This window comes from Crinia signifera, chromosome 1, assembly GCF_055691185.1.
Source record: "Crinia signifera chromosome 1, ASM5569118v1, whole genome shotgun sequence".
Taxonomy (NCBI): domain Eukaryota; kingdom Metazoa; phylum Chordata; class Amphibia; order Anura; family Myobatrachidae; genus Crinia; species Crinia signifera.
Window position 1 is genome coordinate 399452915 of NC_139217.1, and position 26811 is coordinate 399479725.

The 26811-nt window shown below is 45.9% G+C and overlaps 1 protein-coding gene and 1 long non-coding RNA gene across 3 annotated transcripts in view; one reads left to right on the plus strand and one right to left on the minus strand.

Annotated features, from left to right (window-relative positions):
• The window catches only part of MCC (MCC regulator of Wnt signaling pathway), a 304884-nt gene that overhangs the window by 65967 nt on the left and 212106 nt on the right, over positions 1-26811 (plus strand). The window lies entirely within an intron of this gene.
• LOC146015333 (uncharacterized) overlaps positions 1-26811 on the minus strand; it is a 77476-nt gene that overhangs the window by 4936 nt on the left and 45729 nt on the right. The gene's annotated exons all lie outside the window — the stretch shown is intronic.

The following is a 26811-nucleotide window of genomic DNA, read 5'->3' on the forward strand; positions in this document are numbered from 1 at the left end:
TGAATAGAGCATTAGTGAGATTGTGACTGTTGACTGTGCCCAGACTGCAGCTTCTTGGAATGCCTCTGAATTTAAAGGCTTCATGGATCCAATCTGTCTATACTTCTTCAGTTATTGCCTCCGAGTTTAGATTTTATCTTGCCATTCACTTGTGACTGAAAACTGACAGCAGGGAAGCGCTGTCTGGCTCATTCAAACAGGACCATGATCCTGCCATTCTGCAGTCTCACAGAGACAAATAAGAGGATAACCTTGAATATCACGTTTAGCAGAAGGCAGAGAGCCGAAGCCCTGTGTTTTCCTAAGACTGGGTATTAAACAGCACATCTTCCTGCGTGCTATTGCTGCCAGGCAGTAGTGACCGTGTGACTGCATTCATATGCTTGATCTACACTTGATGATACATTGATATTTAATTCAGGGACGAGTCATCACTTGCCCAAGGTCAAAGAGTGAATGCACATTCTCTGCGGTCCGTCATGTCACTAGTTGAACTTGAGTTGGTGGTAGCGGACACTAGAACTTCACTCTTGGTTTGTTTTGCTGAATGTGGCTCTGTATTTTTGGAATGCATTGGTCTAAGGTTTTATATATACAGCCAGAACGCTGTAGTTGATTCTCGTGTGTGGTCAGTGTATGGGGCTTGAGCCAGAAATACCTGCTTGCAGTTCTTACAAATGTTTGTATTATGAGATGGTCCTTGCACAAAGTGATTCCTTTTGTTATATTCATGTTCAATAGAACACACAAAAGAGAATTTAACTACCTTGTGTGTTTTTCTATTATAAGCATTTTCTTTATAATAATAGAGGTATACATCATAATGGTTGCAAATCTTAGGGCTGGCGTGTCTTATTTATATATATGGGTCCAATTTCAATTTCGATTGAACATACAGTGTGTCCCCAAAACAAGATTTGTTATGTTAAAATGTTTTCCACACATCTGCCGCATAATTTCTAATTAGGTACTTTAGTGCCATCTCCCTATTAGGTATATAGCCAACATTGACATCTCACCTTTATTTATTTACAGTTTTTTTTATATAGTGCATCATATTCCGTTGCTTTACAATTGGAAACAGTGATAAAACAAACTTGATAGTAACAGACTGATGTAGATGTAGGAGGGTCCTGCAGTACATAGAGATAGAGAGTACCACACGTGATTCATCCCACCCTCTGTAAGAGCAGTGGTCTGGCCCTATCTTTACCTTACTACTTGCACCATTGGCCCAGACAGCATAGCTGTGACTCATACATGTAGTTGTGCTTTTGACTATTGCCAATATGTTACACACACTCTACAGTTTAATCATTCACATAAGAACCTGCCCCAGTAGAGCTGACCGTACGTTCTCTACCTGAAACACATATTCAAGTCCATTTCCTCTGATACTTTGGAAGGAAACCGGAGCACCTGGAGAAACTGAGGAAAAGAACATAAACACACAAATTGGAGCCTGGACACAGTAGAACCGATGCATTCCAAGTGGATTCGGATGGCTTACAGACAATGTTTAGGTCAACAGTCAATATAAATATATGCTGACATGTTCAAAAGGTCGACACAAGCAACAGGTCAACATGGCTATTGTCAACAAATGAGAAAATCGACATGAGCTTTTTGGGTATTTTTTTTTCATTCTTTAAACTTTTTCATACTTCACCATGCCCGTGGATTCTGATTTGGAATGGTAAAGTGTACCGAGCACATTGGTAGCAAAGCAAGGGACCTGGCCCGACGCTGTACATCTTTTGGGGGACCATGTGCTCATGTGTCGGTAATAACAAGAAAATGTAAAAAAGTGTTAACCTCTTTCCAGTGTTGACCTTGTGTATGTTGTACCTTGTCGACCTATATCACACCCCTTTTCAAGGCAGCAATATTGACTGCTGTGTTACCCAGTGTTGGGCTACTTTTGGCATGTTTATCAAGGCTTCAACAGCTGTTGTGGAACTACATGTCCCAGCATGCTGTGAGTTGGACCACTGATTAATTCTATCTGACCTACAACTATTCTATCAATAGAATATATCAGTAATGGGCAATACACACGGGGCGATTACTGACCCATTTCTAAGCAATCTGTCTAGATCACTTAGAAATAAAGCACGGTTCTCCACGCGTCGCTATTGCCTGACGAGTAGATTTAAACCGCATGTAGTATAAATCTACTCATCGTCAGTGTTCTCTCAACTGAGAACACGTGCAGTGATAGATCCCTCAGCGCACAGCGCTGTGTGCTGAACTAGATCACACTGCTCCCATTGCATACGGGGCATTACACTGCTTGCCAGCTCATGCAGATTCAGTTTTAGGTATTAAGTGTTTGAAATTTATGTATTTATCTAGTGATGGCTGGAATGAGACCACTAATACCCCTTTCCCACTGCAGCTCTTAAACGGTAAATTGTCGTCTTTTAAGCCTTTTTAAACGGGTAGAGCTGCTGTGGGAAACCTCCAGGTTGCCTTACCCATTACCAATATCTGTATTTGTTAAACGGGTAAAAAGCAGTGTGTTACCCGTTTAAGAGACGTTTTTTTGGCAGTGGGAAAGGGTCTATTTCTATAGCTTAAAATGTGTTCCCTGAGGGTTAAACAGGTTGAATGTGTCAATGGTATTACATGCTATTTAAAACGGTTTTCACCTGCAATGTGAAAGGGGTTTAGTGGCTCAGACCCGTTTTAAATACCATACAGGTTCTTAAATGTTTAGGCAATGTGAAAGCAGCATAAGCCTTGTAGGCATACATGTTAATGAAGGACGGAACAGTGATCGTTCTTTCCTTCCTTAACATTGCTCCAGTGTGTATGGGTGATCTCGGCTGATGGGAATGTTTGAAATGACTCCCCATCTCTTCCGCGTGTACACGGCTTAAAATATTTACTGTTGTATAGTGGCGGCTAACACACGCACACGCACACTCCCAATCCCACCCCAATCTCTCTTATACCTCTTTTTTACATGAAAAGACCGGGTCGCACCTGGGATTTTGGACGCGGCTCCAACTCAGGTGCGACACAATTCGTGAACTTTTTTATACTGCTGTTCCTACTCAGCATAATGCCGGGTGGGTGACGTCAGCCGAGCCAGGCCCTGAGCCGGCACTAGGAGAGGAAAGCATCTCCCAGCACCGGCTATTTCATTGCAGTGATTGGGTCCCGATTACACTGCACCATGAGCCAGGTTGAATTTGTGTTGAAATGCCGGGTCGCTCGACCTCGGTCATTTCAACTAGGATTGTTTGCACTGCCTGCAATCCCTGTTTCTCCTTCATCCTAAGGGGACACTGAAGTACTACGCTGGGGATTGAGTGGTGTATTGGAGGAGTCGGCACTTTAAGAAACTTTGAAGTGTAGCATGGCTCCTCCCCCTTACCCCCCCCCCCTCAGACTCCAGTCTTAGTTAAATGCCCGGAGGAGTCGGTTCCCTGGGCAAGGGCTCCTTCTAGGGGGGCTCTTAGGTTTTAGTTTTTTATTTAGATTTTTATTATAAGAAGTGTTACAGGCAGCCAGGGGACCCTGCTGGCTGCCTGCTACGTGGGACGCCCTCCGGGATGGTCAGAGCAGCACTGCCTGCGGCGCACGCTACTGACCCCGGCCATCGGCGCTGGGGACCCGTCACAGCCGCCCGCGGCCAGTGTTACGGGTCCGTGGCCACGTCACCGCCGAAGGTCTCAGGGGCAACAGAGGTGACGGCTGGACCAGAGAAGCACGCTGGTCCAGCGAAAACAACAGCAGCAATCACTCAGCGCCGCTGTACACAGCGCGCGCTGAGCGGGTGACGACAGGGGGCGGAGCTTCTGCACTCCCGGTCTCCTGGTTCTCTGAGCGCCATCTTAAGCCCACGCTTCCTGTTCATCTGGTGTGCCTCCACCGATCTCCTGCACAGGACATCAGAGCGCTGCTCCAACTCATCAGCACTGCGCTGGGTGTCAGGGAGTTTTCCCACTGGGTTCCCCCGTTGGAGTGTTTAAATTGTGGTGGGCATAATTCGGGGAAAGCAAGCTCCTCTCCCCCTATTACTACTTCTCTCCTTCTCGGCTCCTTATCATTGTGTGTGGGTCAGTGTGTACCGCTGTGTCTGGCTGCTGTATATACGGTTTCAATATGACTGCTAGATCTCAGTCTAAGGCACAAAAACTGGTTGTGTGCACACAGTGCAATGAACAGTTTACACAGCACGTTAAGGGTGTCACCCTGTGCAAAGATTGTCATGGAGGAGATGAAGAAAAAGCTTCTTCTTCCATACTTAATGTGGAAGGGGTCACCAGTGTACTATCCACCCTAGCAGCAGAATTGGCTGCATCACGCAGGGATAGGGAAGTGTTACACTCACAACTGGCCTCCCATGGGTTCAGCTGAACCTTCCTGGGCCAGGGACCTCATAAAATCTGTGGACTCCCTGGTTAAAGCTACATCCAGTCAGCCTGCAAGCATTCCTCCCCCTCCTCTTAAAAGAGCTATTCCTTTGTTGCTACGGGGGGATTCGTCGGGGGACGAGCAGGATGACCCCCTGGGAGACGATGGTGACTTGCAGGATGACCCCCTCCCTCAAGCAGACGGGGTGGCATATGTCAATCGTCAAGGAGGGACTCGCAGCCGCAAGGCAATGCAGGAAGTCCGACTGATCCTGCAGTGGGCGGAGCGGCAAGCTATCGCCTTCTCAGCAGTGTTCATACCGGGGGTGGACAACTGGGAGGCGGATTACCTGAGCCGCCTGGATGTCCATCCGGGGGAATGGGGTCTACACCCGGAAGTCTTCGCTCAGATTGTCCATCGTTGGGGAGTTCCCCAAATAGATATGATGGCATCAAAGCACAACTACAAACTTCCCCGGTACTGCTCCAGGGCTCGGGACCCGACGGCGGTGGCATCGGATGCTCTAACCGCGTCCTGGGATTACTCCCTGATTTATCTATTCCCTCCGTTGCCGTTGCTTCCACGAGTACTCAAACGGATAAAACGGGAATCAGCAACAGTCATCTTGGTGGCACCAAATTGGCCTCGGCGCCCGTGGTATGCCGACCTTCAGGGGCTCCTGATAGACAAGCCGTGGCTTCTTCCTCAAAGGGACGACCTTCTTCTACAGGGGCCGTTCGTTTACCAAGGCTTACCGTGGTTGCGTTTGACGGCGTGGCTGTTGAAGCCGCGCTGTTGAGTAGAAGGGATATCCCAAAATCTGTCATTCCAACGATAATGAGGGCCAGGAAGGAGGTCACTTCCCGTCACTATCACAGTATTTGGAAAGCTTATGTGGCTTGGTGTGAACGCCGTAAGCTACCCACATCTGTTTTTGGTCTGTCCCGGGTACTCCGGTTTTTGCAGTCTGGATTTAAGGCAGGCCTTCGCCTTGGTTCGCTTAAAGTCCAGGTGTCTGCCTTGTCGATTTTTTTCTATCGACGTCTGGCGGTCATTCCGGAGGTCCAAATTTTCCTGAATGGGGTACTACGGCTCCAGCCTCCGGTGCGTGCCCCGGAGGAGCATTGGAATTTGCCACTGGTTCTGGATTATCTTAAGTCCAGTGTCTTTGAACCTCTGGAATCCATTGATCTTCGTCTTCTTACGTGGAAAACGATCATGCTTTTAGCTCTTGCTTCAGCGCGAAGGGTGTCAGACCTAAGCGCTCTGTCATGCAGGTCACCGTACCTCGTGTTTCACCCAGATAGGGTGGAACTCCGCACTAAAATGGATTACCTTCCAAAGGTTGTGTCTGCATATCACCTCAACCAGCCTATTGTTGTACCAGCATTGACAGGAGATTTAAAATCTCTGGATGTCGTTCACACGTTACAGGTCTATGTGAACAGAACCAATGAGGTCCGGAAGTCGGATTCACTCTTTGTGCTTTATGCTACTGCCAAGCGAGGTTGGCCGGCCTCTAAACAAACCTTAGCAAGGTGGATCTGTTTGACCATTAAGCAAGCTTATGTACAGGCTTCGCAAGTTCCGCCTTCAAGGGTGTCAGCTCATTCCACACGATCTGTGGGTCCTTTTTGGGCGGCAGCTAGAGGCGTGTCTCTGACTCAGCTGTGCAGAGCAGCGACATGGTCTGGTCCAAACACGTTCATCAAGTTCTACAGGTTTGACACGTTTGCGGCCTCCACTTCTAGTTTTGGCCGTGCTGTACTACAGGATGACCAGCGCCTTCCGACCCGTGGGGATGGCTTTGGGACATCCCCAGCGTAGTACTTCAGTGTCCCCTTAGGATGAAGGAGAAAATAGGAATTTGGTACTCACCGTTAATTCCCTTTCTCCGAATCCGTAGGGGACACTGAACGCCCTCCCGGCGCTGTTCTAGCCTGTGTAGGGTTGTTCAATCCGTATGCGTGATTGTTGAGTGCATACGATTGTCTGCAGTTATTGTTACAGTATGTTATGTTCTGTTTTCTGTTCGTATCTCTCTCTCTCTCTCTCTCTCTCTCTCTCTGTCAGAGATTACCTGGTCTCTTTTCTCCTCTCGGTCACAGTTAACTAAGACTGGAGTCTGAGGGGGGGATAGAGGGGGAGGAGCCATGCTACACTTCAAAGTTTCTTAAAGTGCCGACTCCTCCAATACACCACTCAATCCCCAGCGTAGTACTTCAGTGTCCCCTACGGATTCGGAGAAAGGGAATTAACGGTGAGTACCAAATTCCTATATTTTGCACGCTCCGGTACAAAAATCTGGGATATTTCAGGCGGTGTAAAAGCAGTATATTATAATATAATGTACTGTAATTTATGAAATGTATTTGGATAATGTTTAGATTTTTCATATTTTCTTTGTGTAGATTTCCGTAAGTGTTTAAAAAAAAAAAATACAGAAACCTCATGCAGTTTGTCAATTCATTGTGACGTCGGACTAACAAATTGATATTCTGTTAATCTCTGGAAATGTGCTGTGCAATAATTGTAAGAAATAGAAGGGGAATAATGGTCCTTTCTCTGTGCTCAAAGGATTTTATTGTTCCACATATCAAAAGGAACTGTACAGGTCTCTTTCCATTTACCAGGAGATGGCGAGTAACAGGGTGGTTATCTGTCGCACATTACCACACATTATCCTTTGGAGGAGAGAAAAAAAACACAAAATTAAGGCCCTTATTCTGATCGGTGCGGATATATCCGCGTGCGTTCGGCCCGCCGATGTTTTGTGTCTGCGCATGTGCAGAGGCGTCTCTGCGCATGTGCGAGCGGGGCGTACGGCCAAATCCCGCATGATATGTGAACACTCCGAACAGGGGGTGGAGAGGGGCGTGAAGGGCTGTTTGGGCTCATTACCATATGCATACGCCCCGCGTTTCATGGGAGTTCCCATGAAAACGCTGGGCGTACGTATGGTAATGCGGCCGTGACGCACGTGTAGGGGGCGGACATATGACATCGCCGGATGTCAGCTGCCCGCCCAGATCCCTGCTTTTGCACGGAAAAATGTCCGTGTGGTCTGAGGTTGCGGGTGCTGGTGGAGCACTCGGTCCTGCATACGATGGTCTGCGACAATCGAATGATGGGGGAGGTTCCCTTAGATGGAGGAGGCGTATTCCGTGAAAAATACACGTGCGGTCCGTTCGGCCAGCTTCTTACCGCATACGGACGGAGTTGGCGATCCGTATGGAAGGCAGGGTTTCGCACGCACGGTCCTGGCCGCATAATCGGCTCCGGCCGCACCGATCAGAATAAGGGCCTAAATGAGAGAGACCCCGAGAAGGATCATGAAGAAGGATTATCTCCTATCAAAATTAATAGCAAAACAAATGTGTAATGTACATGGGCAACAGATTTGATGAAACAGCTAAATCAGTGTATTTCATTTTATTTATGTCATTTTAACGCACCAGGTATTCTGTACAATTAAGGATTTGGATATATTGTATTTGTAGTGGGAACTATAGCAGATGTATTTTTAGTTCTTGGTAGTACAGTAGAGGGATTTGTCCTTTAATCAGCATTGACCTAGCAGATAGTGGTCTTTAAACAGCTCATGTACAGTATATCGTACTGTAATGTCATCCTGCTGCATCAGAGCAGGGACAGTGAAAGGGATCTGTCTCTATACTGAGGGTAATTTACATGTTTCCCATAGCAGTGTGTGGCTCCTGACAGAACCCTCTCACATGTACCTGAATGTACAGAAGGATAGTCTTTCAGCCTGACCCTCTGCTGACTGACTTTGGGAATGATGGGGGAGATGCTTCTACTTGGTGCCTGCTACGCTGTTCATTCAAAGGTAAAGTTTAGGGTGAGGTGATTTTATAGTGTGTTGGCAGGGAAATACACTCACCACCCATGTACACCCTCAGGGTGACCTTTACTAGGTATGTGGTTGGGCAAGAACAGGGATGGGTTCATTAGATATTACATACTGTAAGTTCTGTAACATCCTGCAAATAATGTGTAATCTTTTCCTGTCTTATTCCATTAATTTGCAGTGTGATCAGCCAGTCTGGCACCTAATGATTTGCATGGCATCTGGTACTGAGCCAGAATTAACAAATGGGGCAGTATGTAGTGGGGAACATTTTTTGGAGGGCAATAGCAGTAAACACGTTTGTAGCTCAGACTGAGGACGATGCGTCTGGTGCTGTGTAAAGAGAACCAGATTTAGGATATCCACTAAACTCTTTGCTGGAGAAACAACAACACTGCTGTGTAACTGTAACTAAGGGCCTTATTCTAGTTCACTCTTTCTGACAAATTCCTTCTTAGATGGACAAAACCATGTGTACTGCAGGTGGGGCAGATGTTACTTGTGCATAGAGAATTAGATTTGGGTGGGGTTTTACTTCAAAGTGAGATCTATATTGCAGTGTAAAAATAAAGCAGCCAGTATTTACCCTGCACAGAAACAAAATAACTCACCCAAATCTAATTCTCTCTGAACATCCCCCTGCAGTGCATATGGTTTTGTCCACCTAAGAAGTATTGTCAGAAAGAGTGAACTAGAATAAGGCCCTAAGACCCAGCACATCACAGGACATGTAGTTTCATATAGGAGTTCCATAACCATGCATATAGTTCCTAATATAGGTCAAAATCCTCAGGTGACTTAAATACACTTTGTTACAGTAATGGGGAACAAGACAACATACAAGTTTTACTTTGAAACAATCAAGCTGTTATTATGAGATCATCCTAGCTGACCATTCTGCTTTGTAGCATAGTACACTTTGTGCATACCTCCCAACAGTCCCGATTACCGTGGGAACGCCCCAGTTTTCAGGGACGTTCCCACATCCCTCCCGTGGCCGACAGTATCCCGCGGCGGGGCTGTTGGGAGTCCCCCTGTCGGCTGCTGAGCAGTGGTGAATAAACGCTAAACGTCAATTCCCGCAGCCAGGGGGCTGGGGGCATGGCTAGAGGCTCACAGCCTCTGGGTCATGCCCCCAACAGCGGCAAAACAGGGGGCATTACCTCCCAGGAAGAGCCGAGTATAGGCCACACCCCCTTTCCAGATAGCCGCTCCCCTAATTTTCAGGTGTGCACCTTTGTCCCTCTTCAGGAACCATCAAAGTTGTGAGGTATGCTTTGTGAATGTTTTATTAATAAATATATATTAATGTTGTGTGTGTGTATGTATGTATGTATGTATGTATGTGTGTGGATATATATATATATATATATATATATATTTATATTACTATTATTAGGGTTTCTTTTATGATCAATTTACACCTATGGTCGAAATTCTGCACTGAGCAACAATGATCCACAGAAAAAATCTCTGTAAACATGTCTAGACAAATGTTTTTTTAAATTGTTTTAATCGTGTGGAACAAATATATTCTGTATTTACCTTTACAATTGTGGATTGGTGAACAACTTTCTGAGCGCACCTCTACACCTCTACACCTCTACCTCTCTCTCTCTCTCTCTCTCTCTCTTTCTCTCTCTCTCTCTCTCTCTCTCTCTCTCTCTCTCTCTCTCTCTCTCTCTCTTTCTCTCTCTCTCTTTCTCTCTCTCTCTTTATTTATTTATATATATATAATTAAGGGCAGTACGGACGGTGTAATGGTTAGCATTACTGCCTCACAGCACTGATGACATGGGTTTGTATATTCTCCCCGTATTTGCGTGGGTTTCCTCCGGGTGCTCCGGTTTCCTCCAACAATCCAAAAATGTACTGGTAGGTTAATTGGCTCCCCCCCCAAAAAAATTAACCCTAGAATGTCTGTGAGTGCATGTACATGTGGTAGGGAATATCGATTGTAAGCTCCACTGGAGCAGGAACTGATGTGAATGGTCAAATATTCTCTAAAGCGCTGCAGAATCTGTGTGCGCTATATAAGAAACTGCTAATAAATAAATAACAGTAATTGACTGGAAGGTGACTGGACCTGTTAACACTTTCTGTCAGACTTTGGGCCAGATGCATTAAGCTTCAAAAGTGATAAACTGGCGAGTGATAAACCAACCAATCAGCTACTACCTGCCATGTCACAGACTGCGTTTGAAAAATGTCAGATGGGAGCTGATTGGCTGGTTGTTTATCACTCTCCATTTTATCACTTTTGAAGCTTAGTGCATCTGGCCATTTGTCTTACTTTTTCATCAATTTCCACGAGCTGTTGTGACAATTGTTAATGCTCCAAAAATAATCCTTAGTGGCATAACAGTTCTGCAGGGACATTTTAAGAAACTGCTTTGATCACTGTGGTAAAAGCAAGTGTGATGTACAGTACTCGGTATTCTTTTAACAGAATTGGTTGTTCTAAACCTGTGTATTAGTCTTTTAATGGAAAATGAATCATACTTTTATGGGGCCTACACATGCAGCGATTTCAGGCAATTTTCTGAGCAATGTTACATAATTGAACTACATTGCTAAGGGGCCATAGCAATGCATGGGCGGCAATTAATATCCAGCAGGCTTAATAAATAAAGTTAATCGCCAGAGTCAGGCTGAGTGTTCTCATGTAGAACACTCACCCTGACAGATTGCTCAGTGGCACATCCAGTGGCGTAACTATTAATTTTTCTCCCCCCTGCCAAAAATGTTGCATCCTAGCATCCTCAAAAACGGTCTGCTATATGGGGGCAACCATTTTTTGGGTGTCACTTTTCATTAGCAGCAGGATTCGGAGCTGGGACTGCAGACAGATGCAGCAGGTCCTGTCCTGGCGCAGACAGATGTGAGTAACAATAGCCCCGCAGACCCCCCAGTGCCCACACTTTCCGGGGTCTGTGGGGCTATTGTTACGCCACTGGGCACATCGCTGTGCAGCGCTATCTAGCATTGCTCAGACTGGTCATCTGCACACATCGCTGCATGTGTAGGCCCCATGAATGGAATGGGAGCCTATAATATGTACAGCTAGCCTAGAATCAATTCATATTTTTCTCTGCTCGGTATAAAGTAAAGGAGTCCTGTCATGATCACTAATTCTATATGGGCTTGTTCACATATACAGCTGCTGCAGAGACCACCAGCTGCTTATTGGCAATCAATTTTCCCCAATGGCTTAGGCCAGTGGCGAATCAGTTCTGTGTAGCCAATCAGTTCTCCCCCCCTCCCCCCCGTAATTCTTTTTTATTTTCCATCAGTCTAGACGTACTTCAGCAAACTGTTAGGGAGCAGAATATGGTTCAGCTGTCACCCAGCTCTGTAATCTGCTTCCATACGGTATGCTAAATCACTGATCCATTGGGTGCACATTGCTACGGAGCCGCGCTTCCTCGCTTATGATGTCTCTTACCGAAACTGAAATAAAGCATAGTCTGTATTGAATGCTCGATTGACTCTAACCACAGCTGGCACATTCTAGGTGAAAGGCATGTAAGCTGTCCTGAGATATCACACTGTGTATAGCTAGATGGGTACAGCTAGCTAGTCAGGCTCGTCTGTTATTATATACTCTGGATCCATATACTACTTCAGCAGCCAAATAGAAAGGCTTCTGCTGTGACCGTTGTGCACAAGGACCCATCAGCTGGGACCGTGATGGGATGCTGCAGTACCTGACAATACTGTGTATTATGCTACCGGTTAGATCCAGGCTGGGCAATTGCGGCCCCCCAGATGTTGAGGAACTACACATCCCAGCATGCCTTGCATCAGTTTCAGCATGGCCACATAGCAAAACTAATGCAAAGCATCTGGGATATGTAGTTCCTCAACATCTGGAGGGCCACAATTGCCCAGACCTGGGTTAGATTATATGAAATGAAAGGCACAAAGGGCCCAATTCAGACCATTCGCTGCCTAGTGAACAGGTAAACTCCACGCCCCCCTTCTGACCGAATCCCAGCGACACAATGTGAGCAGATGTGTTCACTTGCATGTCTACGGCCACACAGAGGAAAAAATAATTTGATGATCGCTAACCATCCAATGATTTTTCCTTTGTTGAGTATGAAAAGTCTAGGCTTACTCTTCATATGGCAGCTTTCCACCAAATTGGGAGCACGTCCATAAAATGCTGGGCGTATTTGTGGGCATCTGTAAAACTAGCAGAGGACCTTTGCTTGGGGGGGGGGGGGGGGGATGGATGAGCCACTGTGCATGTGCTCTCCCCAACCATCAAAAACAGGGCTGAATCATCGGCCCCAAAGTGCGGTCCGCACTCGCTATTGTCTTCGGGTCAGGCATGTTATTGGCAACGTTGCCTAGCCTTTTATGTGTCCGCATCAGTTATTTGATATTTCCAATAAAAAGATCACTTGATGAGACATCCATGTATGATAGAAAACGGTCTGTTAATTGGACACCACTAATTAATATAAGTACCGTGCTTATAAATGTGAATGGAAGAAGCTATGTTCATATAAAACGCCTACAAGTAGCCACCCAGGGACAGAACAAGCCTCTTAGGAACTTAATCGAAAAATATATTTTTAGCTGTGCTTTGTCGGAAGACACCTGGGAGCTACTTGAAAACTGATTACATAAAACAATGCTTCGCCCTTCGCTACCTAATAAAATTACATAGAATTACACATAGTTTTGAGTGTTACAAAATCTTCTTTCCATACTTTGAGATTGCATTTCATGGTTTTTAATTCTATTGCTTCCTCATGAGCAATTCCGATGTGGCAGAGCTGTGAGACTAGCAAGCAGCCATGCACATTTACCCTGAATTAGATGTGAGTAAGTGCTGCTGCTGCTGCTGCTGCGTAGATTTGCATAGATTGCCTTCGGAGACACAAATATGCCTCCCTGTCCCTGGTCTCCAACAGAATAAAAAAAAAAAAAAGTTTTATCTTGTAAAATCAATAGCATTTCAAAATGAGAATAACATTGAAAAGGGCGATATATTTAGAAAGCTGCACATCTCTTGGGGACAGCATTTTATCATACGCCATTGGAATTCATTCTGTGATTGTGATCTGCATTTTGAATACCTCTGAATACAGCAACAGACTTCTGCATAAAGAACCCGAGACTGGATTCGGAGTGGGTTGACGTATAGATGAAATGGAAATGCTAAAGCAGCAGGGAGTATTTAGCGGGCAGCGCAATTTCACGTATGCTTTGTAGATTTGTGAATCTTGGGGTGCGAACGTCTATTAGTCACCCATATCATTTATAATACCTTTCCATTGTTCTGTTTAGGGATTTGAAATGAGGGCGAGTGTTGAAAAATAAGGTCATGGGGCTCATGAAAGTGCAATATTTGCATAGCATGTCTATTGCATTTCCTTAAATGCAAACTTAACATACAGTATGATATAGATTTCTCATGTTACACATTCAGGTTGACGCAAAGATGAAAGCAGGTTGGTTTTGCAGACCTATTTTGAAGTAGAGTGTTTTGTGCTGAGTGTGCAGCCGGTATGTCCAAACTATGCATCCCCCCCCCCCCCCACCGCTGTTGTGAAACTACAAGTCCCATCATGCCTAGCCACAGTTTTGCTATTAGGAATTGCTAAAACTATGGCAAGGCATGCTGGGATGTACAGCTAGAGGGCCACAGTTTGAATATGCCTTGTATACAGGTACCACACTTGCATGTAAACTATACTGGGCAGAAATGTTGCCTTCGCACAGAAGCAAAGTATAAAACGTGCATAGTGATGACTGCTGTGAAACTAACCACACAGGTAGGGGTAAGTGCGATATATCTGGCTGGCAATACGGTCACATGTCCTGGGTGCCGAATGGGATTCCATGTGCATGGTTGGTGGGTGACTGTCTTGCCCTGTGTGATGGAATCCCAGTGTTAGCCCTGGATACATGCATATAGGCTGATATACACATTGAGTTCCATGCAGGCAATGCGGTAACATGTACGAACAACTTGCCTTCCCAGCTGCTACAGCCCCTGTATCTGTCTGTAGAAGAATTATCTCCCTCTCCAATGTAAATGGAGGGAATTATTTACCCTACGACATACCCCTCTCTACTGCCCTGATTTGAGCAATATGATCCTAGTTTGCTGACCTAGCAAGGAGGGGAGTTTGCATTAAACAGGGTGTGTATTTACCAAGAATTCGCCATTACTGGGAGGAACGGTGTGGGGGTTTGGACGACTGTGGTCTAAGATGGAGTTTGCCCTATTTCTAATATGTACATGTTGGGAGGTATGTCTACACCAAAACTGCCGAGAACAGGGACAGGAATACGGTGGTTAGGTCGACAAATATAAAAGTTCCACATGGCTTCGGTCGACAGGGGCTTTAAGTCGACATGAAAAAGATCAACATGGTTTTAAAAGGATTTTTTTTTTAAAAGCTGGTTTTTCATTGATTACCATTCACTAGGGCGCGGAAAGAGAATAAAATAGTGCCCGAAGCATGGCGAGTGAAGCGATACAGTACAATTATACGGTGCCCATGTAAGTCCACATACACACAAAAACCTCGTCGATCTAAGTCATGTTGACCTTTTTATAGGTGTTGACCTATGGCCTGTCGACATAAGGTGTGTTGACCCACATTGCGTCGACCCACTGACCCATACTCCAGGGACAGGTCTGCTGTCTTAACTAATCGCAGCCATTTTTCTCACATATTCCTAGAAATAAGCGTGTGTTTGGGACTCTCATATAAGTTGAAACATGTTTTCATCTTTAAGTGCTACAAATGGACATTATCTTGTTTTGATGATAACATCGCTGAGTGTTGAAAGGAACACTTCTTCTGTACTTCATGCTCATGTTCAGTACAATGTTATGCTTCAAGGCCTTTTTGTGAAGGATGCTTCCCTGTGATCCTGGAATTTGGAAGAGTATTGAACAAGGCCACCAGCAATTATCTCTCGTGTAAAGAGCGCATTATGTGTCAAAGCATTCCCGATTCATCTGCATATATATTTTAAAAAATCTAATTATAGGACAACATACACAAACCGCTGACTGTCACTTAGGTACTTGTTTCCTAGCACGGCCACAATCGCAGGCATCGTGTATCATTTTTAGTGGTATACGACGCGATGCCCCCCGATTTTCCCATTGAAATGCATTGAAAATAGTCAAAATCGCGTCGGTCGCGTCGTATGCGGCTAAAAAAGCCTTAAATGGTCCAGACGCGATGCCCACGATTTCCCAATAGGAAACAATGTTAAATGGCTCAATGTACCCGCGATGACCCCGATTTCTCATAGGGAACAATGTTAAATACCTCAATTTCACCAAATCATCATAGGGAACAATGGTAAATGGGCCAGAAAGCCCCAAAAACACCCCAGAACAGTGAAATGTCCCCCCAAAAGTACTTTACGCCACCCCACGATCAACGCGAACCCGAAGCGTGGCGATCGGCGGCGGTACGCGTCCTCCGACCTTTTCATACCCCCACTATCCACGTCGGCGTGGAGTTGAGAATAGAATAGTGTGGCGAGCGTAGCGAGCCACCGAGCCCGAAGCGTGGCGAGCAGGTGCGGATACCTTCACAGGTAAACGCGTCCCTTCGCGGGCTTCACAGGTATCCGCGTCCCCTCGCGGGGCTCGGTGGCTCGCTGCGCTCGCCACACTATTCTATTCTCAACTCCACGCCGACGTGGATAGTGGGGGTATGAAAAGGTCGGAGGACGCGTACCGCCGCCGCTCGCCACGCTTCGGGTTTGCGTTGATCGTGGGGTGGCGTAAAATACTTTTGGGGGGACATTTCACTGTTCAGGGGTGTTTTGGGGGGTTTATGGCCCATTTAACATTGTTCCCTATGATGATTTGGGTAAATTGACCCATTTAACATTGTTTCCTATGGGAAATCGGGGGCATCGCGGCTAAATTGAGGCATTTAACATTGTTCCCTATGGGGAAATCGCGGGCATCGCGTCGCGACCATCGCACCCGATTTTTTAGTGCTTGCGATGGCCGCGATGCCCCCGATTTTTCCACACGATGCCCACGATCATGATCGTTGTGGCCGTGCTAGGAAACAAGTACCATCACTTATTACACAGCACTTGCAAAGTCTGGTTTGAGTCCTCATTTAGTGCTAGGAGCAATTGTTCCACTTGGACCAGAAGTTTTCTGCCCTGTGTGTACTGTATATAGGGAAGATGCTGCCATTTATCAGTGTAGCACACAATTTCTGGAGATTCGTTATTTTACACTGCATTTTAGAGTTTAGTTAGGTCACATTTGTGCTCATTGTGTACAATGTATTTAATATTATATGCCCTTAAAGCTTTTTTATAGAACAATTCCTTATTAAAGGTAATTCTTCCCCACCATGTGTATAAACACCCCCACCTTCCAACTGCGATGACAACAGTGCATTGGCATCTATGGGGCTTATGAATTATGCCTTGGAGAGAGTTAAAGTGGATGGAGATATAGTGAACCAACCAGCTCGTACCAGAGGCTGTGTTTTGAAAAGTGACGAAAGCTGCTGGTTGGTACTTTAGCTGTCTCCACACTATCTCTCTTCAGTGCTTAGTGCATAGACCCATATCTTCTGTTTAGGACACTGGCTGTTCTCCAGGAGGCCATTTGGTCATTGCTGGTTGGATGTCTGGGGCAACAATAAAATATATTGTGTGGAAATTCTCCATTACATGCACATAGGTCTTTGAGACTATGAACTTTGTGTCTTATTTGTTTTTCAAATTACCCAATGGGTAATCCAATGAATCCAGTTCCAATGGGTGTCCAATGCATCTACCTCAAGCATTGACCATGAACTTGGGGAAGTGGTATTTAGGTGGTTATTTAGTGAAATTACCATATTTAAACCATGAAGTCGGTTGATAGGGCGACATACTCAAGGTTGACATTGACAAAAGGCCAATCCACTCAAAAGGTCGACACTTGAAAAGGTCAACATGAGTTTGTCGCAAACTTTTGAAATTTTTGGGACTTTGTCATGTTTCCATATATATGGTAAAGTGTGCCGAGTGCAGCGAACCGTGTGAGGAGACACACTACACTAATTGGGGGTCCATGTGCCCATGGGATAACATTTCTTTTCAGACTCCTGTGCATCCCCATCTCAGCGAACGGCGCACCGAGGCAGTTCACTGCAGTGCGCAGACAGCTCCAATAACTGTGGTTCCATTTGTATGTGCTAAACGGATCTGGTTTTTGCACCCTAATCAGGATTTTAGATAGGTTTAGCCATTATTCCCAGCTAAACTCAGTCTCATTGGAAGAGCTAAGCGTGATAATTAATGGATGACCATAATTGAATTGCTCCATTAGGCACCTATTAATTAATGCCAGAAATGGAAAAAATGTATTCCCCCCTCAGAGTCCACAGTTATGACTGTTTTAAATGACCAACACATTTTTTTCAACTGGGAAAATCAATTGAGCTTGAAGATACTCTGGAAAACCTTGCACCTTCTATAGTAATTGTTGCTTAATAGGGCAACGATCTTTTATTACCGTTACTGTGGAAGTTGCGGACACTTTGCGGTGCCTTATAAATAAACGTACTACTACTACTACTACTACTATTTCTATAGTCCACTTTCTGTAATTAGTCATGGAAACAGCATTTCTTTATCACAAAGATTATATACTATGCTTATTATCATCGATTTGTACTGATTATATTCAATAAGAGTGAGAATATGAATAGTTCTGTATATTGATCTGCCGTGATAATTTTGTATTCGTGTTGAATATTAATGTTTTAATGTAACACTCAGTTACAGCTATAAGAAACCTACTGTACATCCAAATGAGATTGAAGCATTCATGCCAATAGCACTGCTACGTTTACACACTGTTAAAATCCTGGGTTAAGCAACCTAGCATTTCAACTCTGGTCACAACCAGGGTTGGAATGGCTCTGACCCGGGTTGCAGTGCAGAGTGAACAGATAACCCGGGTTAAGCGACCTGGGTCCCGTTGACACTGTGGAGAAGACAGCGCTGTCAGCTCCAAACGCTGTCTCTGGGCCATATTCAATGAGAAAAATTTGCCGTATTTTATGGCGAGTTTGTGCTATTTTCGCGTTGGAAGGAGAATTTATTTCTGTGAAGGGGCATGTTATTTGTATTCATGTGCTTATAGCACATGAATATATATTTAATTTAAAAAATAGGTTTTGTGGAATAAGCGGCACTCTTGAGGCTTTTGTAGAAGTAGGTGAAAGAAAAACTCTTTATTGCATCCTACATGTTTCGGGAGTAACCTTCCGTCGTCAGGGATAAAGCAAGTGAACACACACAATCCATTAATATAGCAGCATTGGTACCACCCACACCAATCAGTGTAAGCTCAATCAGGTGGCCCCTCCCCCTCACCTGTGGGCAACAGTTGTCACACAAGGAGTATAGGTAGGAGACCCGCCTTAATGAGTATAGGGTAAATATATATAAAATAAAGTAAAGTGCAAAACAAGTGTACAAAATTTGATAAACATATGAAATGTACAAATTTTGATATACATAAACAGCAATTTAAAAAATATATATTTTTTATTTATATGTATTTTTTTTTACACAGAGCAGCCAGCAGGGGGCCGGAGCTCTCGAGCCGCTCATTAGATATTCATATATTCACTGCACCCGATCATTACATATGCACAATCGGGTGCAGTGAATACTGGGTCCCCCCCCGCTGGCTATAGGGGGGGGCAGCTTGTGCTGCCTGGGTGCCGGGGAGCCCTCCTCCCCTCCAAATATGTTCTGGGGCAGCCAGGGAGACTTCAATCTCCCTGGCTGCCACCGTCCCCCGGCTCCCTGCCGCGGACGCTCGTCCGCTGCAGGGGTTAAGACTCGCCGCGAGTGGCGGCGAGTCTTAACAACATTGAATAGTGGGAGCAGGAGTGGCAGCGAGCCCTCCGGAACAGGGCGAGAGGAGTGCATGGAGAAAAAAATCTCTCGCCATGCACTGCAAATTTTTCTCATTGAATATGGCCCTCTTTCCCTGCCTCCCGATGATGCTCCGCCCCACCCGGCCCCATACCCAGCTAAATTTTCTTGCTCCCCTAAGAGATAAATGGGAATCTGATTTTGGCTCACGTCAAGAAGAGCAACTGTCAGTTATTGGATTCCATTTGTTATACCTTCCCATGTTACTATTTTCAATAAATTCATTATTTTCTTTTGCAAATGGGGCATATTGTACCCCAGTTGCTACAGGATATTCTAAATGTAGTGCCTGAACTAAATGTCCCAAAAGTAATTTGATTGATTGTGTCTTTTGGCATTTATTATAGAATTGCCTAAAGTTTTTAGTGGCCTTTGAAGAGTGGTTTGGGGGGATATTCAGCTTATTCTCCCAGAAGTACTCTGCCACTGGAAGCAAGGATTAGTTTTTTCGCTATGGATGTTAGAGTTGTTTAATGTAACTATTTACAGGTAGGTTTTGGGCCTCTCTTCCCTGACTCAGGTGATCATTGCTTGCTCTTGGTGTGCCCCAGACCCTCCTGATATACGTAGGTGGTGGGTGCTGGTCATTGACACTGTTGACAAAGAGTGCATGTCGCTGTGGGCTTTTTCCTACCTGGGGCTTTGTAGACATGTTGGCGGCTCTTATAGTGGATGAGCTTACATTTCCTGTTTTATATTTTTCTTCATTGGCTCTCTGCCGTGCCCCTTTTTCATTTATTTTGTTTTTATTTTTTTATTTTTTTATGGTGCCTCTGTTTTTTGTTTGCATGATATTTGGCCTGCTTATCTATGGACGTTCCTCTGACCATGTAAACTGAATTCTTACAAATTGGTATCTGTTGGTAACGCTCATTATTGCTTTATACTTTGTTCTGTTTTGTGAAGATGTAAATTTTAAAAAGGCTTTAAAAAAAAGTTATATGAATAACAAAAAAAAAAGAATGAATACGTAAACCTACACATGGTATAACTCTTGTATAACATGGTACAAAGAGTAAACTCTTTAATGTGAGTATGACTAAGAATTGGCAGCGTACCAAAGTTACATAATAATTCCAATCCACAACTGAACCTTCACTAATCAGCATATCTATAACTTTCTGTTGCATTGTCATAAAGAACTACATTCAAACAGGCACACCCATGGGACATGTCCAAGCTCATATCTTAATTATTAGAGCTTTGGAATCTTCCTTTATCTGTACTTGGGAGAAAAGGTAGTTTCAGCTTTGTCAATTTGCAGTGCAGTTTGCCATTGAATGTTGTCACTAGATACATTTCTTATCTAGTGACATTGTTATTCTTATTATGTCATCACAGAGAAGCCCTTCTTGCAAAACTTGTTTCCCATTCTTAACAGAGAAGGCCTTTGTGCACAGAAGTGGCCTGTGCTGCTGTCCCACCTAATGGTTAAAGTGTCACAGACTACAGGACCACATAAGAGCCCTGCAGCCCTGCCCACCCAAAAAAACTGGATAGATGCTTGTTGTTTGACACTTCACACTCCTCCCCCCCCCCCCCCCCCCTTTTCTTTCAGCCATGCGTGGCTCCGACTCTACGGCCACTGCCCTGCAGATAATCTCTGTATGCAGCCCTAAAAAATATGTATATATCCAATAATTCATTGATGCCATTGCTTTGTGTGTAGCCGTTATAGATGAACAAACAATCCTAGTGTTAATTCTAGCACCTACTATCTCTGAAACCACATGCAGTTCCTCTTCCCTGCCAGCTGTAGTGCTTCTAGCACAGTGTGGTCTGTATATCAACACTGATATGCAAACCAGACCTTTGCTAGAAACACCACAGCAGACAGGGACACCCCAGGCAATGAACAGGAACTGCATGGGTTTTCAAAGATTGCGGGTGCTAGAATGAACACTACAATCCTGCTCTGTTTTATACATAACCAGTAGGATATGTTTATATTGCCTCACAGGCAGCTCATGGGTTCAATTCTGACCATGGCCCTAACTGTGCACAGTTTGTATATTCTCCCTGTGCTTGTGTGGGTTTACTCCGGGTACTCCAGTTTCCTCCCACAGTCCAAAAATATATCTGGTAGGTTATACGGTGATACTGCACCAGCCAATCGGCAGTGTTTAAAAAGGACAGTTAGGATTTGATTGGCTGGTGTGTTTTCACCTTCTACTTTATCACTTTGACAGGGTTAATACATCATCCCCAATGTCCATTACTGCAGATACAACAGAGCTGGTTTGTGGTTTTCGTTCTTTCTGCTTCTCTTTCCTTTTAATGAAGAATTACCATTTTATAGTAATCTTTACATTACACGTTACTGTAAATTTTGAAAGGGCATGGCAATTATATATTGAAAGGTGTTAAGTTGCATGCACACTAAGCATTTTTGCCCATGAACAATGTAAAAAAATGCATACACGCTGAGCTATTTTTACAGGGGGCGAACCACTCTCCATAGTAGGAGACAATGGAAAGTGTTTCACTCATCCTGTAATACAGGGCGACGGCTGGCGTTGATGCGGAAGTGCGCATCAGCTCTCACCATCCATCGCCCGCCCATACACACTAAGAGATTTTTAGCTACTTTGAGCTAAAAAATCGTCCAATGTGTCACGGCAGAAGGGCTGGATGGAGTCGTGTGGTGCACAGAAGCTGGAGACGGACCAGGGCGAGTAGGATTGAAACGTGCAGGTTTAATAACTGATTTCATAAATAATAAGTTCACTTAAATACTTCTTTAAGTGGCAAAAGAATAAATCAATAAGTCCAGCACAATATACTGCCAGTGGTAATTCTGGAACCAGTCTTTAGGTGAGCCAGAGTACATAGAAGAAGATGCAGGAAGAGGTTGATTTGGTGAGGGAAGAAATGGATCCGGAAGACTGGAAGAGGATGGAATGGATGGATGATGAAGAAAGGGAATTCTGGAACAAGCAGGGACCAGCACTAGATAGCGCTTGCAGCATTGGTGTCAGGAGAAAACCTTCCTTGGATAAGGTGCAGGGAGCAAGGCACCAGAGTCAGGAGAGAGAGAACCAGGATCCAGGAGTCAGCTCGGAGTTGTGAACGACTCAGAAGACTCATTGCACTGACACGGATCAGCCTGGGCAGCTCCACTAAATCCCCAGGGAGTGGCTGCCATTGGCTGTCCGTGCAGGATGAGGAGGAACTCTCTACTCTGGCCCAATCCGCTACCTGCCCTTACTCAAGATGGCGCCGCCGGCCTCCCGGCGCCGCAATCGTCAAGGACGCTGCTACCTGATGCTCCGTCGCTGCCGCCTCTACCCAGCGCTGCCCCCACCTGCCCGCCTCAGAGTGGAGCCTGCACACGCTAGCCGGCGGCGGGCGCGGACGGGTGAGTACTGTACCCGCCGCGCTCCGTCGCGGCTGCGTGTGACAGTACCCCCCCTTTTCAGGGTGGCCCCAGGACGCCTATGGGCCTTGTGAGGATTTCGCTGCAGAAATTGCTTAATCAGCTTTGGAGCATGCAAATCAACGGAGTCCACCCAAGAGTTCTCTTCAGGACCAAAACCGACCCACTCCACCAGATACTGAGTACGAGCATTGCGGTGACGAGAGTCTATGATACGTCTTACCTCGAATTCGATCCCACTCTCGGAGTTAATCTTGGGTGGTTTGGGAACCTTCTTCTGATAAGAGTTCAATCTTAAAGGCTTGAGGAGGGACACATGAAAGGAATTCGAGATCCTTAGGGAAGGAGGAAGTTGAAGTCTATAAGCGACTGGATTAATGACTTGGGTGATAGCATATGGCCCAATGTACCGGGGAGCCAGTTTCATAGAAGGCAGACGGAGGCGTATATGACGGGTAGATAGCCATACCCGATCCCCGAGTTTTAATCTGGGCGCTGCTCTTCTTTTCCTGTCCGCCATTCTCTTGTATCGAGCAGAAGATTTAAGGAGAGCGGTGTGGACATCCGACCAAATCTTCGCAAAGCGTTGGAGGGAACTTCAGAAGAGGGTAATTCTGAGAAGTCTGAAGATCGTGGATGTTTACCAAATACGGTAAAGAAGGGCGTGGTTCCGGAGGAAGAGTGATAGGAGTTGTTATGCATAAATTCTGCCCACGGGAGGAGATCTACCCAGTCATCTTGAGAGGACGAGATGAACAATCGAATAAAGGCCTCCAAGTCCTGATTCACCCGTTCCGTCTGGCCGTTGGTCTGGGGATGAAAGGCAGTAGAAAACTTGAGATTAACCTTTACCGTGGCACAGAGAGCTCTCCAGAATTTCGCCACGAACTGTACTCCGCGATCAGACACAATTTCTTTGGGCAGACCATGTAATTTAAAAATGGTGGAAATGAATAGCTGAGCCAGTACTGGAGCAGAGGGAAGACCTTTTAGTGGGACGAAATGGACCATTTTTGAGAATCGGTCAACCACTACCCAGATTGCTGTATGACCTTTGGAAGGAGGTAACTCGCAAATGAAGTCCATAGATAGATGAGTCCATGGTTCTGTGGGAATGGCCAGAGGACGGAGAGGACCAACAGGAGTTGTTCTGGGCACCTTATGCTGAGCACATTTTACACAAGACGCGATGAAGTTGGTGACGTCGTGACGAATGGTTGGCCACCAATAAGAACGTGACAGGAACATCAAGGTCTTCTGTATTCCTGCGTGACCTGCGAAACGGGAGGAATGTGCCCATGATAATATTTTTTTTCGCAGTCCGAGAGGCACAAACGTCTTGCCTGGAGGAGGAATTGGCTGTACGGACACTTGAGCAAAAACCACTGGATCAAGGATTGGACGAGGAAGAATCTCTATATCAGAAGTCGTTTCAAAGGAACGGGATAGGGCGTCAGCTTTAATATTAGTGGTGCCAGGTCGAAATTTAATTTGAAAATTAAAACGTTCGAAAAACATAGCCCATCGGGCTTGACGAGCAGTGAGGCATTGAACTTGTTTGAGAAAGGACAAATTCTTGTGATCTGAATACACGGTGATCTTATGCCGCGCACCCTCCAGAAGGTATCGCCACTCCTCTAACGCAGTTTTGACAGCAAGTAACTCTTGTTCCCCAATGGGGTAATTCTTCTCTGCCGGAAGGAATTTTTTGGAGAGGAAAGCACAAGGATGTAATTCTTGATCCTCTCCTTTTTGTGACAAGACGGCCCCAATACCTTCCGAGGATGCGTCCACCTCGAGGATGAAGGGCTTGTCGAGATCTGGTTGGAGGAGAATGGGTGCCGTCATAAACGCCCTCTTTAACTGTTGGAAGGCTGAGAATGCTTCTGGCGGCCATTAACTTGGATCAACTCCTTTGTGGGTAAGAGCTGTGAGGGGAGCAGCGATGGTAGAGAAGTTCCGGATGAATCGCCGGTAATAATTTGAGAATCCTAAAAATCTCTGAATTCCCTTGAGTGTCGTGGGAGGTGCCCAGTCTTGGATCGCTCTCACCTTCTCTGGATCCATCTCGATACCAGTAGCAGAGAGAATGTGGCCTAAGAATGGAATGGAGGTGACTTCAAAAACGCATTTTTCCAACTTACAGAATAGTTGATTTTGACGAAGACGTCGTAGCACCTCGGACACGGTCTGTCTGTGATGTTGAAGATTGGGGGAGAAGATGAGTATATCGTCTAGATAGACTACAATGGAATGGTACAGCAAGTCGAGTATATCGTCTAGATAGACTACAATGGAATGGTACAGCAAGTCCCGGAAGATATCATTCACGAACTGTTGGAAGACGGCAGGGGCGTTGCAAAGGCCGAAGGGCATCACCAGATATTCATAGTGACCGTCTCTTGTATTAAAAGCCGTCTTCCACTCGTCACCGGAACGGATTCGTATCAAGTTGTAGGCCCCTCGTAGGTCCAATTTGGTGAAGACAGTCGCTCCTCTGATCTTATCAAACAGTTCTGTGATAAGGGGTAAGGGATAGCGATTCTTTATAGTGATGTCGTTCAGACCTCTATAGTCGATACAAGGCCGAAGACCGCCATCTTTCTTTTTCACAAAGAAAAACCCAGCCCCGGCCGGAGAGGTAGAAGGTCGGATGAACCCCTTGTTTAAGTTCTCTTGGATGTACAAGGACATGGCCTCAGTCTCGGGTAGCGACAGAGGATAGATGCGGCCACGAGGAGGAAATTTCCCAGCCATCAATTCTATTGGGCAGTCCCAAGGCCGGTGGGGAGGTAAAGTGTCAGCACCTCCTTTACTGAAGACATCTGTAAATGGACGATACGGTACGGGTATAGACAAGGGTGGAGCTGAAGAAGATGAAGAGCAGTTATCCTCACATTGTGGATGGGTCTGGTAGACCGGAAGGATCTGAGGAATGCAAGTAGACTGGCAGACTGTTCCCCAGGCCTTGATCTCCATAGTGGTCCAATCAATTTGTGGATTATGTTTGGAGAGCCAGGGAAGACCCAGGACCATTTGATGAGAAGATTGTGGAAGAATGAAGAATTGAATGGTCTCTTGATGTAAGGCTCCGATGAGCAACTTCAGCGGAATGGTTTGATGAGTGATTTGTCCACTCCGAATTCGACTCCCATCCACAGCCGTGAGGACCAGCGAATGATCCAGAGGTTGCACAGGCAGGGCATGCTGGTTGACAAAAGAAGAAGAAAGGAAGTTCCCCGCTGCTCCAGAATCCAATAAGGCCTGAAGTCTTCTCTCGCCTTGGGGACACACAAGAGTCACTGGAATAGTAGAGTCAGTAGAAGAGGGAGATGAAAACAATACTCCTAATCGGACCTCCCTCGGGGGGATTAGGAGCGGTCGTTTCCCGGCCGCAGTGGGCAGGCAGCCAATAGGTGAGCAGATGAGCCACAGTACATACACAAATTCTCTCGCCGTCTTCGGAACTTCTCCTCGAGGGACAGGCGGGAACGATTGATTTGCATGGGTTCATCAGCTGGTGCAGCAGGCGAAGGAATTGCCTTGGGACCCGGAGCAACATTGGGAGAGAAACGAGGACGAAGGCGATCAGAACGATTCCTCTCAAGTTGGCGTTCTTGGAGTCGCAGGTCGACTTTGGTACATAGGGAGATGAGTTCTGCCAGGGTGGAAGGAGGATCGCGAGTTGCTAACTCGTCTTTGATGCGCCCAGCCAGACCGTTCCAGAAGGCAGATACGAGAGCCTCTTCGTTCGGACGCCAGGGTTTGGAACTGTACGACATATTGTCCCACAGGGCGACTGCCTTGACGAATCCTCAGGATCTCCGTGGCTGCAGAGGACACACTGCCGGGCTCGTCGAATATACGACGGAAGGAGGCCACAAACTCTTCATAATTATTGAGAAGAGGGTCCGCACGCTCCCAGAGGGGGGACACCCACTCCAGGGCTGGACCAGCCAGTAGGGATACGATGTAGGCCACCCGGGTTTTGGGCGAAGGGAAATTGGAAGGCTGGAGGGTAAAATGCACGTCACATTGATTTAGGAATCCTCGACATCCTCTCGGAGACCCGTCATATTTACTGGGTGTCGACAGCTGTAGATGGTGAGGAACAGATGGACTCGCAGGAGCAGGAGGGGCAGAGACTCCAGCAGTGGGTGCGGCCGAAGCTGAGGGAGCCGCCTGAGGTGGTGACAAGGACTGGAGGAAGTGAGCCACTTGACGCTGGGTGGTTTCTACTTGTTCCAGG